Raw genomic sequence first — 13,316 nt, 5'->3', positions numbered from 1 at the left:
TTTTATACATTTGAGTAAGTCAGCATTTTCCATCATTGCAAAAACTAAAATTAAATCCTAAGTAATAGTTATGTTATCATTATGAAATGAACCATAAGTAATCATTATGTTGTGCCATTATAAAAAGATTATGCAAAAAAATTAGTTGATGATATGCACTGCAATCAGGATGTAATTAAGGTATTTTCAATCGTTCAGTTTTACTGATATGTTTCACAAAGTATAATAGGGAATTTCACAGAACACAGCAGTTTTATTTTACGTGCAAAATTATATTAAAATTAAAATGGTCTGTGTGTTCGAAATCACTTGCACCACTAATAATTTATCAAGCTTCTCACAAATTAGGTTCAGATGCATTTGTAGATTGAGGTCTTTCATTGTTTTTTTCTTTGGGGATTGCAGTTCCTATTACATTTTATTAGCGTGTCTGTGTCTACATCCTTCCTGTCACTCATCATTACAGCAGCTGGATCCTCAGGTGGCATTGAACAATGAAATCAGGATTGTTCATAGGAAAATATTTGAAGTATGCTAGGCTGCCCATTTATTGATTTAGGCATATGAAAAACCTTTAACTTTCTCTTTAGGTTCCCCAGGCTCTCTTGACTATGGAGTTCCAATGGGGAAGTACTCCTAAACCTCCAGTAATGCCATTTTGAGCTGGTCCCAACTCTTGGTAGCGGCTAGGGAGTATTTTCAATTTTCCTTCCTTCCCCACTACAAGAACATTGGAACAGGGTTAAGTCACTCAGTCCTTCGAGTCCGTTCCGCCATTCAGTGAGACCATGGCTGGTGTGTGGTTCTAATTCACAAATCTGCCTTCGCCTCATATCGCTTGATACCTCTTGTTCACAAAACATTATCAATCACAGATTTAAAATTAGCAATTGACCTTGTATCAACTATTTGTTGTGCAAGAGGGTTCCAAACTTCTTTTCTTCGTGTGTAGAAGTGTTTCCTAATTTTACCCTTGAAAGGCAATGGGAAGACATCTAATGTCCTCATAGCAGCATGACTGAGATCACATCATCAATCCTAAATTCCCTGCCACCCCCACAAGTCGCTCTGGGTTTGTCGGTTCTTTTCTGATTTACACTCTTAATTCAAAAACCATTAACTGCAACTTAAACATATTTCTGTAGCCAGATGTTCTCTGTCAGTTGATTAACTGCTCTACTTGTGTTGCCTTCAATAATTTTATAAGACAGGCAAAAGTTAGCTAACCCAGGAAGAGGTTCCAGTAATACTGGTGCCAGCTAGGCCCAGCTAAAGGGGGAAATGAAAAACAGTTCTGAACTAGCATGCCAGTGGGAAATGCCACTAAAACTGGTTATATTATTAGTACTGGTCCGAGCTGGTTACTTTTCCACTTTATCCATTGGTCTTTATTGCTAGCGCACTTATAGGGCAGAATCTTTCCCTCAACATAAACAGAATTATCTGGAAAAACTCAGCAGGTCTGGCAGCATCGGCGGAGAAGAAAAGAGTTGACGTTTCGAGTCCTCATGACCCTTGACTTTTGCCTTGTGGATGGTGGACAGGCTTTGGGGAGTCAGGAGGGGAGTTACCTGCTGCAAGATTCCAAGCCTCTGACCTGCTCTTGTAACCACAGAATTTATGTGGCTAGCCCAGTTCAGTTTCTGGTCAATGGTAACCCCCAGGATGTTGATAGTGGGCGATTCAGCAATGCTAATGCCATTTAATGTCAAGGGGTGATGGTTAGATTCGCCCTTGTTGGAGATGGTTATTGCCTGGCACTTGTGTGGCACGATTGTTACTTGCCACTTGTTAGCCAAGCCTGGATATTGTCCAGGTCTTGCTGTATTTGGACGTGGACTGCTTCAGTAACTAAGGAGTTGTGAATGGTGCTGAACATTGTGCAATCATCAGTGAACATCCCTACCTCTGACCTTATGATAGAGGGAAAGTCATTGAAGCAGCTGAAAATGATTGGGCTGAGGACACTACCCTGAGGAACCCCTGCAGTGATGTCCTGGAGCTGAGATGACTGACCTCCAACATCCACAACTATCTTCCTTTGTACTAGGTATGACACCAACCAGTGAAGAGTTTTCCTCCTGATTCCCATTGACTCCAGTTTTGCTAGGGCTCCTTGATGCCACACTCAATCAAATGCTTCCTTGATGTCAAGGGCAGTCACTTTCACCTTATCTCTGGAGTTCAGCTCTTTTTCCCATGTTTGAACCAAGGCTGTAATGAGGTCAGAAGCTGGGTGACCCTGGTGGAACCCAAACTGGGCATCAGTGAACAGGTAATTGCTAAGCAAATGCCACTTGATAGCACTGTTGATGACCCCTTCCATCACTTTACTGATGGCCGAGAGTAGAATGGTGGGGTGGTAATTGACCGGGTTGGATGTTTCCTACTTTTTGTGGACAGGACATACCTGGGCAATTTTCTACATTGCAGGGTAGATACCAGTGTTGTAGCGGTACTGGAACAGCTTGGCTAGGGGCGCAGCAAGTTCTGGAGCACAAGTCTTCAGTACTATTGCCGGAATATTATCAGGGCCTATAGCCTTTGCAGCATCCAGTGCCTTCAGCCGTTTCTTGGTGTCACGTGGAGTGAATTGAATTGGCTGAAGACTGGCATCTGTGATGCTGGGGACCTATGGAAGAGGTTGAGATGAATTATCCACTCAGCACTTCTGGCTGAAGATTGTTGCAAATGCTTCAGCCTTATCTTTTGCACTGATGTTCTGGACTCCTCCATCATTGAGGATGGGGATATTTGTGGAGCCTCCTCCTCCAGTAAGTTGTTTAACTGTTCACCACCATTCACAACTGGATGTGACAGGACTGCAGAGCTTAGCTCTGACACATTGGAATTACTTTGTTCTGTCTATCACTAGCTGCTTGTGCTGTTTCGCACACAAGTAGTCCTGCATTTTAGCATCACCAGCTGACGTATCATTTTTAGGTATGCCTGGTGCTGCTCCTGGCATATCCTCCTGCACTCTTCATTGAACCAGTGTTGATCCCTTGGCTTGGTGGTAATGGTAGAGTGGGGGATATGCCAGGCCATGAGGTTACAGATTGTGTTCGAGTACAATTCTGCTGCTGCTCAGCGCCTCATGATGCCCAGTCTTGAGTTGCTAGATCTGTTTGAAATCTATCCCATTTAGCACGGTGGTAGTGCCGCACAGCATGGTAGAGGTATCCTCAATGTGAAGATGGGGCTTCATCGCCACAAGGACTGTGCGGTGGTCACTCCTACCGATACAGTCATGGACAGATGCATCTGCAGCAGGCAGGTTGGTGAGGATGAGGTCAAGTATGGTTTTCCCTCTTGTTGGTTCCCTCACCACCTGCTGCAGACCCAGCCTAGCAGCTATGCTAGAGCCTTTAGGACTCAGCCAGCTCGGTCAGTAGTGGTGCTACTGAGCCACTCCTAGTGATGGACATTGAAGTCCCCCACCCAGAGTACATTCTGCACCCATGCCACCCTCAGTGCTGCCTTCGAGTGATATTCAACATGAAGGATTACTGATTCATCAGCTGAGGGGGGATGGTATGTGGTAATCAGTAGGAGGTTTTCTTGCCCATGTTTGACCTGAGGCCATGAGACTTCATGGGGTCGGAGTCGAAGTTGAGGGCAACTCCCTCCCTCCCACAGTGGTGGCACCACTGTGCCACCACCTCTGCTGGGTCTGTCCTGCCAGGACAGGGCACACCCCAGGAATGGTGATGGTGGTGGCTAGGACAAGATCTGTAGGTAATGATTCCATGAGTATGACTATGTCAGGCTGTTGCTTGACTCTGTATCTCCTCCCAATCATCTCCCTTACAAGCGATCCCCCAGCTTTTAAAATCTATTACCGTGGCTCTTAAAATCTCTTCCCATGCAGTTGTGAAAGTTCAATGATCATATCATTTTTAAATTCTCTCTTTCCCAGCCAACCCCCTCTTCCATATGACCCTTTTAAAACATCGCCCCCTCTCCCCAGCTTGTTTTTTGGCACCAAGATGCACTTACCTGCACCGTTCTATACCTTTGCTGTGCGTGGGAATAACTCGAAATGTTTTTAAACCTGACATGCATAGTAGCCAATCAGTGAGCAGCATTGGGACAGATACTTGCTAATCGGCTTTTGAGTTGGGTGGAACTTCTGATTTACACACAAGGGGATGATGGGAGTCTTTGAAATGGGTGCCAAAAAAGAAAAGCAATTAACCAACTGGTGCCATCTTGGAACTTGTATTTGTAAGTCCAGGAGTTCAACATTAATGAAACCTTCATCTTGCCACAAGTAAGTTTAGCATTGCTGTTAATACTGAGGACATTCATTAAATGTAAACTTTTAAAATTTAATTACATTTAAACTTTTTGCCTCGACTTCAGCCTGGGGGATCCCGTTTCCCAACCAGGTTCATATTGGGGATTCCCTGATGGAGAGCACAGTGGGGCTTCCTTGACATTAACTTGCTGGGACACTGGGATCCCCCAGCAGAGAACACAGCAGAGGGCTTCCCTGCCGGCCACAGCTTCTCTCACGGCCAACTCCACCAGCCTCGGTGCGCGGGGGGTTCCATTGTAGGGCGCTACTAAAATGGAATTGGTATATTAAATGTAGATAAAGATTAAAATGGAAACGATGCTGATGTGCATTATTTTCCTTCTCCCACTTCAAATTTCTGCATGGTTTACATATGTATTTTACATAATGTATCACGTATGATAATGTATTACAATAACTTACATCATTGTATACATATTTTGTGGCATATTTAAATTCAGTTTATCATGGAAAATAAGCAGTAAGGCAGGTTTTCTGCACAGGAGTCAGGACCCTGACGTCAGGCCTGCACTTGCTGGAATGCAGTCAGGCTGTTTCCCATGAGATAGCTCCCAGTTAGCCACCTCTGAGCTCGCCATCCAATTAAGGACAGCGGGCAGACTCCCGATGCTGCTGACTTAGTCACAAGGCCTCAGCATCGGCAGCCTCACCGAGTGAGGTGGGCTCTGCTCTTAGCAAATGTGTCTTCTGAGGCAATAAAAAATTAAATTGATTAGAGTAACCAAGGAGGCAGGAACTGCTGATCCAACAGAAGCATTTGGCATTGGTGGACCCCTCTTTATGGGCTGGAGCGTCTGGCTCTGAAGACCCCTTCCCCCCCACCCCACAACCCCCCCCCCCCACAGACTGTCGTAAGGAGGCCTTAAGGCATTAAGCAGAAAATTGCTGCCAGGCTCTGAATCCCCACAGCAAAACCTTTGTTGTCTGAACCCGGAGAAGTTTTCTGGGTTCAATAGCCTTATACTGTCTCTTACTCAAACTGCTCTCCCCGCCCCCGAATTCCAGTGAGATTGAATTTGACCAGCCATGGAGCCAGCAAGAAGACATGGTGTACGTAACTACAAGCTTTATCTTGAGCCAGGTGGCGAACACACAATTCCAGAGTCAATTCTGTGGAGCTGGATGGAAGAGCACGCACTGGCAAATGTGAACGATGGTTACGGCCAGCCTTAACAGCAGCATGATGCAGAACAGCAGGAACCTGAAATGATACAATCAGAGCAGCAGCGGGATGAGCGTCAGGATGGCAGTACATCAACCTGGAGCTTTAGAGACATCCTCCATAGGTTTAGTAAGGCTTGAACCTCTGGCACCAAAAATGACCAACATATTAGGCTTGGAAGCTAATTTAGCCATCACTATCACATGCTAATTGCGCTCTTGAATAGGATTCTGGAGAAAGAGGTGCGCTGCACCACTGAGAGGTTGTTGATGATCATGGGGCTTGTGAACAATCAGTCACAGAGGATCCAGGTGCAGCCAAATGACTTCTAATGTGATTCAATCTCAAGCATTTGGAAGCAATTAAAGTCCAAACACAGCCCCGCTGTTCACAATGATGCATGCCACTGCCAAAACTGCCTGACCTCACCATTCATGACATCTTGGCCAAAATATGCACAGGATGGTGTGCAAGAGCTTCCAACTTCCTGCAATAAAATCTCCAATCTGGCTCTTGAATTTATGAATGTATCCTGAATTGAGAGGCCAGAAGCTTCACTTTGCTCTGAATAGTAAATGTCTCCCCTTAGACTTAGCTACCAAGGAAATTTTAAAAAGGATATGTGATGGTAATTAGCCCTTAATAGAAACTAAGGCAGCACTATTTTCCTGTCCTCATGAAACCATCTCCAATCATGCTGTTCCACCTTCACCCATTCTTTTCCTTTACAGATAGTGAATATGCACATGAATGTGAAGCCAAGGAGAGTCAACAAGATGAAGACAGTGATGGGCCGGTGGCATTTATTCCATGAATCATTCAATGAGCTACTATTTCCAGGATCTTAATGCAGAAAGGCAGAGGCAATGTTGTTGGTTTTAACATTCACCATGAGACACTGTTTATTGTCAGCTGCATCTCCTGGAACATGTAAATATGTTATGTGGGAGGTTGATATTTAACTCCACAAAGTCAACTCTCAAAAAAAAATCTTTTGCAGCAATGCAGCCAGCCTACGATTCAGCTTCTATTATTTGTATTGCTGTAGTTATCTCAGATCTTGCAGAGCCCTTGAAGAAGAAGAGGTGCCATGCCCCAATTGTGAGCACCCATGTGTCATTAAAAATCTAAGCAGAGGCAACTCCTTCGTTACTTCAGATTTCAAATCACAAGTGCAGACATTCTTCTGAATAAATTAAATAAGAGAGAATCTGAAGTACAGAGAAAAACCATAGAAATTTGGTAGAGGGACATACTGAGAATGTATATGACAGAGCATATTACAGAAACATGTCTGAGGAAGGCCAACTACTAAATGATAGAAATAACTTCTCATACATAATCAATTTGGATGGGCATCCAGTATTTAAATTCCCAAATTAAACTTCCAAATTCTCATTGTGGCCTGTATATTTGATCATCGAGCTGGCCCCCCCAAACTCAGAATGAGTAATCTTATTCTCGCTGGATTGTGGTTCAGAAAATGTGAACTGAAAATCAAATTATTCCTGGATAAAGTTGTCAATGAAGCAAGGCGACTGTTGGAAGAAGGAGTTGAATCAAGGGGGTGAAGTGGTAACCGGCAGATTGTATCCACTTTGCTGCTGGGTGGATTCTCCCAAACATGCTGCAATCAGAATGCAGTCAAATTTAATGGATACCATGAATGTGGCTTGTGCTACCATCCTGGGAAGACAATAGACTGGTTTATGAAATACCCAATAGACGTCTGTGAGTATGAGGACAGGAGGAATGATGAAATACTTTATGACATGTCAAGGGCACTGGATGAAGGAAGAACAGTTAGCAGTGTTAAGGGACCTAGTGAACTTTTGTGAACTTGCCACATTTTCCATTATCTTGGGGATTTCCCTCCATACTTCATGCACTGCCTTCTACTGGGAGTTGCCAGACAGTTAACTGAATTGTGGCTCTCCTCAATAGCAAGCGAGGAATTTTATATTGGGTGTCTCTGAAGTATAGTGGTGCTGGATGAGCATCTGCATTCCACTAGGCCACCAAGTTTTGCTGTAAGGTCCCCGAGACCATCAGCTGAAAGGAAATACATGTACCTCTGAATGGTACATGTGGCTATTGTTCTATAGCTTGCCATGTTTAAACGGAATACTTTCAGATATTTATTTAAATCGCTGGGTGGTGCTCATGCAGGTTTCTTTCCTCCCATTATAAAAATCAATTCCTCCCGATGAGGTATGCAAATGTGGTGCAATGATTTATTCATTCGTTGGCAGGGTGCAAATTCTGTACTGTGATGATGCCATGACCTTTAATGTGCACTTGCTGACCGTCTTCCAAAAAGCGTAGAATTGTGGGAGCCCTTGTCAAATCACTCATGCTTCCCCTTCAAGGCAGCCAATTGGCAGGTGAAGCAACAACTCAAAGGGCCTCAGAGAATTATTTCCCAAGTGGTGCGTTGTCACGAAGACATAATTCTCATAATGTTATTGGAATTTATTGCAAAATAGTGGAATGTGTCTATGCATCTGTATGTGTGTGTGTGGGAGACTTAAATGAATTAGAGGCAGCTAGTCTGGGTGCTTTTATGTAAGAAGAAAAGTTAGGTTTGAAATACTAATTAGGTAAACATGGGGAAGTTTAGAAACACAAGTGTCAAGGGAACATTTGCATTTTTAAATAAACCAGACTAGATTGTTTCCAAAGGAGGAGTGAAATGTGTCACCTAGCCAGGTGAAGTTTGGAAACAGTGTGTTTATTTTTCCCAAAGATTACTGGTAAAACGTAGTGCTATGAGTGGTTTTTATTATCAGGAAGATTATCAGGAAGATAAAATCCTAAGACTTAGTGAAACAAGGGGTATTTGCATTCGAAGAGAAAAATATGTATAAAGGAGAGAAGACTGTAAGGGAAGGCCTTTTTAAGATGTTACAAGTGTGAGAAGCCTACAGCATCTATGCCTCAAGCTACTGTCTTTAAAGGATTGAAGTTAAGAAAACTCCTTTGAATTGGACTGTTCAGGGTATCATGTTTCTTTGCTTGGGTCTTTTAAAATCCATATGTCTTCCTGTTGCCTTAATGAAAGTGTAACTGGGAGTTTGATTGATTAGGGGAATTTAGAGGTTATCACAGTAATTTATAGATCTATGTATATATTTAAAAATCATTTCTCTTATTAATAAAAGTTTAATCTGGTTTTATAAAACCTATAAGACTTGATGGTCTTATTACGACGTAATTCAAGGCACACAATTCAAAATTTATACAAACTACAAAACAATATGGCGGTTGTTCAAGTTTCCCTTTGGGATTTGAACAACTCAGCATTTACCATTGACTGCGTCATTACATGCATAAGTTTCTCTTTATGCAAAATCTGCCACTCCTGAAGGGTAAGTTTGCAAGCTCACTATTAATTAGAAGATTCTGTTGTGCAATGCTAAACCCAACCCTTGGAGAGGTAGATCTTTTTGGCACAGATGACATGCAGGCCTTCAATTCTTAATAAGTAGCAGCTACACTGTTGTTAGGGATGAAATAGTTCATGGATATTATAGAATGTGCAAAGATGGGGTGCTTTTTTTTATCCACTGCAGTACAGAGCTGAAAATATGCTAAGAAGTAAAGCACTTGTTTTATTTGGTGACCAACAAATTTAACAGCTGCAAACCATCTTGACATTTCAAAGTCATTACCTAATGATGATCAAAGAACTACTGATGCAAGACACTGCCCTTTCCAGGATCCAGAAACAGGATGCATTGTGTGCCTGAGGATCTGCACAGGAATTTCTCCTGACATCCAGGCAGTGCTGGCTGAAGAAGCAGTGGCCACCTGTGTTAAAATTGAGCTCGGTGATAAACACTACGTTGCATATTTTCCAAATTATGTGCCCCTGAACTAGACCCCTGTACATTTGAACATTTTGTAGCTGTGAGACCTAGTTGCTGTGCACTGCGGGGCCAGAATTTCACATTTATTATCATGGAGAAAAATGTGTTAATTAGGACAGCCAGGTTATACAATCCCATTTTCACAAAACACCTGGTGGGTGCAAGTGTAAATGCAATCCCAAGGATTTCTAATAGAATAAAAGAAATGATTGATGTCATGAAGTAGTTTATTGTCATTGTGATCCTCTCAATAAAACAGTAATGCATCACTTCACAGAAGTACCAATTCTCCTTATAAATGTACAAAGATAAATATGATATGAATGTAGAGGTACATTTCCACACAAGCAATCTCCATTGATATTGTCACTTATGTAATTTTTGCAATTTTGCTTCTGCAATGTCCCTGAGATGGATCTTCATTAAGACAACACGCCAATCACGAGACAAAATAATTGTTGGGTATTGCATGGAGGGTATAGACTGAGGAGGAAGACTGAGGGACAGAGACATGGCTGAGGTGTGGAGGAGGTTGAGGAGAGGCAGCTGGAGGTAGGAGACAGAGAGAAACAGTGGCCAGTTACTACATTGTTGGAGGAGGGGAGTATGGAAACGTCCAGTTTCTGCACGGGGAGTGGGGGAATTGCTGCATCTGGTTGGCAAGGCTGCGTACAATCCCAGGGAAATTCACCTGGCGGATGCAAGGGTAAACCCAGACCTGCAGGTTAATGGAATTAAAATGAATAACAAAGTCAGTCATTGAGATCATGACATAATCAGAGAGGAATAATCAAGAGAAGATTCACTGGTGTTTGGTTAAGTAAAATTGACAGCAGGTGCCATATGGTTCCAGCTCAAGTTAGCTGAGAAGTGCTCATGTCTACTGGTGACAAACTGGGAGTCCCTACTGTATTTCAGATGAGTCCAGTAGAGCTAGCAGTTCATCGATCACTTGCAGTAAAATCTAGCTGAGACCTGCTCAAAACCAGTTTGTGCCAGTTCAAGCTTGAACTGGCTGAACTGGTTTTCCCACAGCAGTACCTTCATCTCTACGACATCATAGAAAGCAGTCCCTGCTGTCCATACATCTGCACTGGACTAATGGAATAATTAGCCCACTTTTCTGGCATCACCACAACTGCCCCTTTTATGACAAGTTGTGAACTTGTATAAGCTAATTAAAATGCAGAATGCTGCAGATGTTGAAAATTTGAAATATAAACAGTAAATGCTGGAAATACTCAGCAACTTTGGCAGCGTTTGAGAAAGAGAAGGGAAAAATCAGAACAGTTCTGATGAAAGGTCATCGACCTGAAACACTAACACAGATACTGCCAGGTCTGCAGTGTATTTCTTGCATTTTCTGTTCTGACTTTTCAAAGTTGTTACCTCACTGCATTTTGAGCTCCAGTTCAAACTCCAAACAAGCTCTTCCTGTGCCAAAACAAAAACAGAAATACCTGGAAAAACTCAGCAGGTCTGGCAGCGTTGGCGGAGAAGAGCAAAGTTGATGTCTCGAGTCCTCATGACCCTTCAACAGAACTAAGTAGAAATAGGAAAGGGGTGAAATATAAGCTGATTTAAGGGGGGGAGGAAGAAGTGGGGGGGCAGTTGTTGGGACAAGCAAGCAGTGATAGGAGGAGATAACCAATAGATGTCACAGACAAAAGAACAAAGAGGTGTTGAAGGTGGTGATATTATCTAAAAGAATATGCTAATTAAGCATGGAGAGCAGGACGAGCAAGGTAGCTCTAGTGGGGGTGGGGTGAAATAAACCATGGGTGGAATACATTTAAAAATAATGGAAATAGGTGGGAAAAGAAAAATCTATATAAATTATTGGAAAAAACAAAAGGGATGGGGAAGAAACGGAAAGGGGATGGGGATGGAGGAGGCAGTTCAAGATCTAAAGTTGTTGAACTCAATATTCAGTCCGGAAGGCTGTAAAGTGCCTAGTCGAAAGATGAGCTACTGTTCCTCCAGTTTGCATTGAGCTTCACTGGAACAATGCAGCAAGCCAAGGACGGACATGTGGGCAAGACAGCAGGGTGGAGTGTTAAAATGGCAAGCGACAGGGAGGTCTGGGTAATGCTTGCGGACAGACCAAAGGTGTTCTGCAAAGCGGTCACCCAGTCTGCGTTTGGTCTCTCCAATGTAGAGAAAACCGTTTTGGGAGCAACGAATGCAGTAGACTAAGTTGGGGGAAATGCAAGTGAAATACTGCTTCACTTGAAAGGAGTGTTTGGGCCCTTGGACAGTGAGGAGACAGGAAGTGAAGGGGTAGGTGTTGCATATTTTGCGTTTGCATGGGGAGGTGCCATGGAGGTGCTGCTTCATGCTCTCGTCGGGACCTGGAAAAATTTATTAATTTTGCTTCCAATCTCCACCCTGCCATCATTTTTACATGGTCCATCTCTGACACTTCCCTTCCTTGACCTCTCTGTCTCAATCTCTGGTGATAGACTGTCCACCAATATCCATTACAAGCCTACCGACTCCCACAGCTACGTCGACTACAGCTCCTCACACCCCGCTTCCTGTAAGGACTCCATCCCATTCTTTCCGTCGCGTCTATTCTGATGATGCCACTTTCAAAAACAGTTCCTCTGACATGTCCTCCTTCTTCCTTAACCGAGGTTTTCCACCCACAGTGGTTGACAGGGCCCTCAACCATGTCTGGCCCATCTCCCGTGCATCTGCCCTCACGCCTTCTCCTCCCTCCCAGAAACATGATAGGGTCCCCCATGTCCTCATTTATCACCCCACCAGCCTCAGCATTCAAAGGATCATTCTCCGCCATTTCCGCCAACTCTAGCATGAAGCCACCACCAAACACATCTTCCCTTCACCCCCACCCCCCCCCACCCGGCGGCATTCCATAGCGATCGTTCCCTCTGTGACACCCTGGTCCACTCCTCATCATCCCCTACTCTTCAACCCCCACCTATGGCACCTCCCTATGCAAACGCAAAATATACAACACCTGCCCCTTCACTTCCTCTCTCCTCCACATCCAAGGGCCCAAACACTACTTTCAAGTGAAGCAGCATTTCACTTGCATTTCCCCCAACTTAGTCTACTGCATTCGTTGCTCCCAACGCGGTCTCCTCTACATTGGAGAGACCAAACACAGACTGGGTGACTGCTTTGCAGAACACCTTCAGTCTGTCCGCAAGCATTACCCAGACCTCCCTGTCGCTTACCATTTTAACACTCCACCCTGCTGTCTTGCCCACAAGTCTGTCCTTGGCTTGATGCATTGTTCCAGTGAAGCTCAACACAAACTGGAGGAACAGCACCTCATCTTCTCACTAGGCACTTTACAGCCTTCCGGACTGAATATTGAGTTCAACAACTTTAGATCTTGAACTCCCTCCTCCACCCCCACCCCCTTTCCATTTCTTCCCCCTCCCTTTTGTTTTTTCCAATAATTTATATAGATTTTTCTTTTCCCACCTATTTCCATTATTTTTAAATGTATTCCACCCATTCTTTATTTCACTCCACCCCCAATAGACCTATCTTGCTTGTCCTGCTCTCCACTCTTAATTAACACATTCTTTTATATAATATCACCACCTTCAACACCTCTTTGTTCTTTTTTTCTATAACATCTTTTGGTTATCTCCTCCTATCACTGCTTGCTTGTCCCAACAACCCCCTCACCCTTCTTCCCCCCCACCCCACCTTAAACTAGCTTATATTTCACCCCTTTCCTATTTTTACTTAGTTCTGTTGAAGGGTCATGAGGCCTCGAAACATCAACTTTGCTCTTCTCTGCCGATGCTGCCAGACCTGCTGAGTTTTTCCAAGTATTTCTGTTTTTGTTTTGGATTTCCAGCAGTTTTTTGTTTTTATTTCTTCCTGTGCCAGTCTCTTATTCAAATTAGGAGAAGGGACTTCCATTACAAATATAGCAGGACCCATCACTCGAGCTTCTGATAAGTGTGTCTCTGCCATGTAA

The sequence above is a fragment of the Carcharodon carcharias genome, chromosome 7, assembly GCF_017639515.1.
Source record: "Carcharodon carcharias isolate sCarCar2 chromosome 7, sCarCar2.pri, whole genome shotgun sequence".
Lineage (NCBI taxonomy): Eukaryota > Metazoa > Chordata > Chondrichthyes > Lamniformes > Lamnidae > Carcharodon > Carcharodon carcharias.
This window is presented reverse-complemented; position numbering follows the sequence as displayed.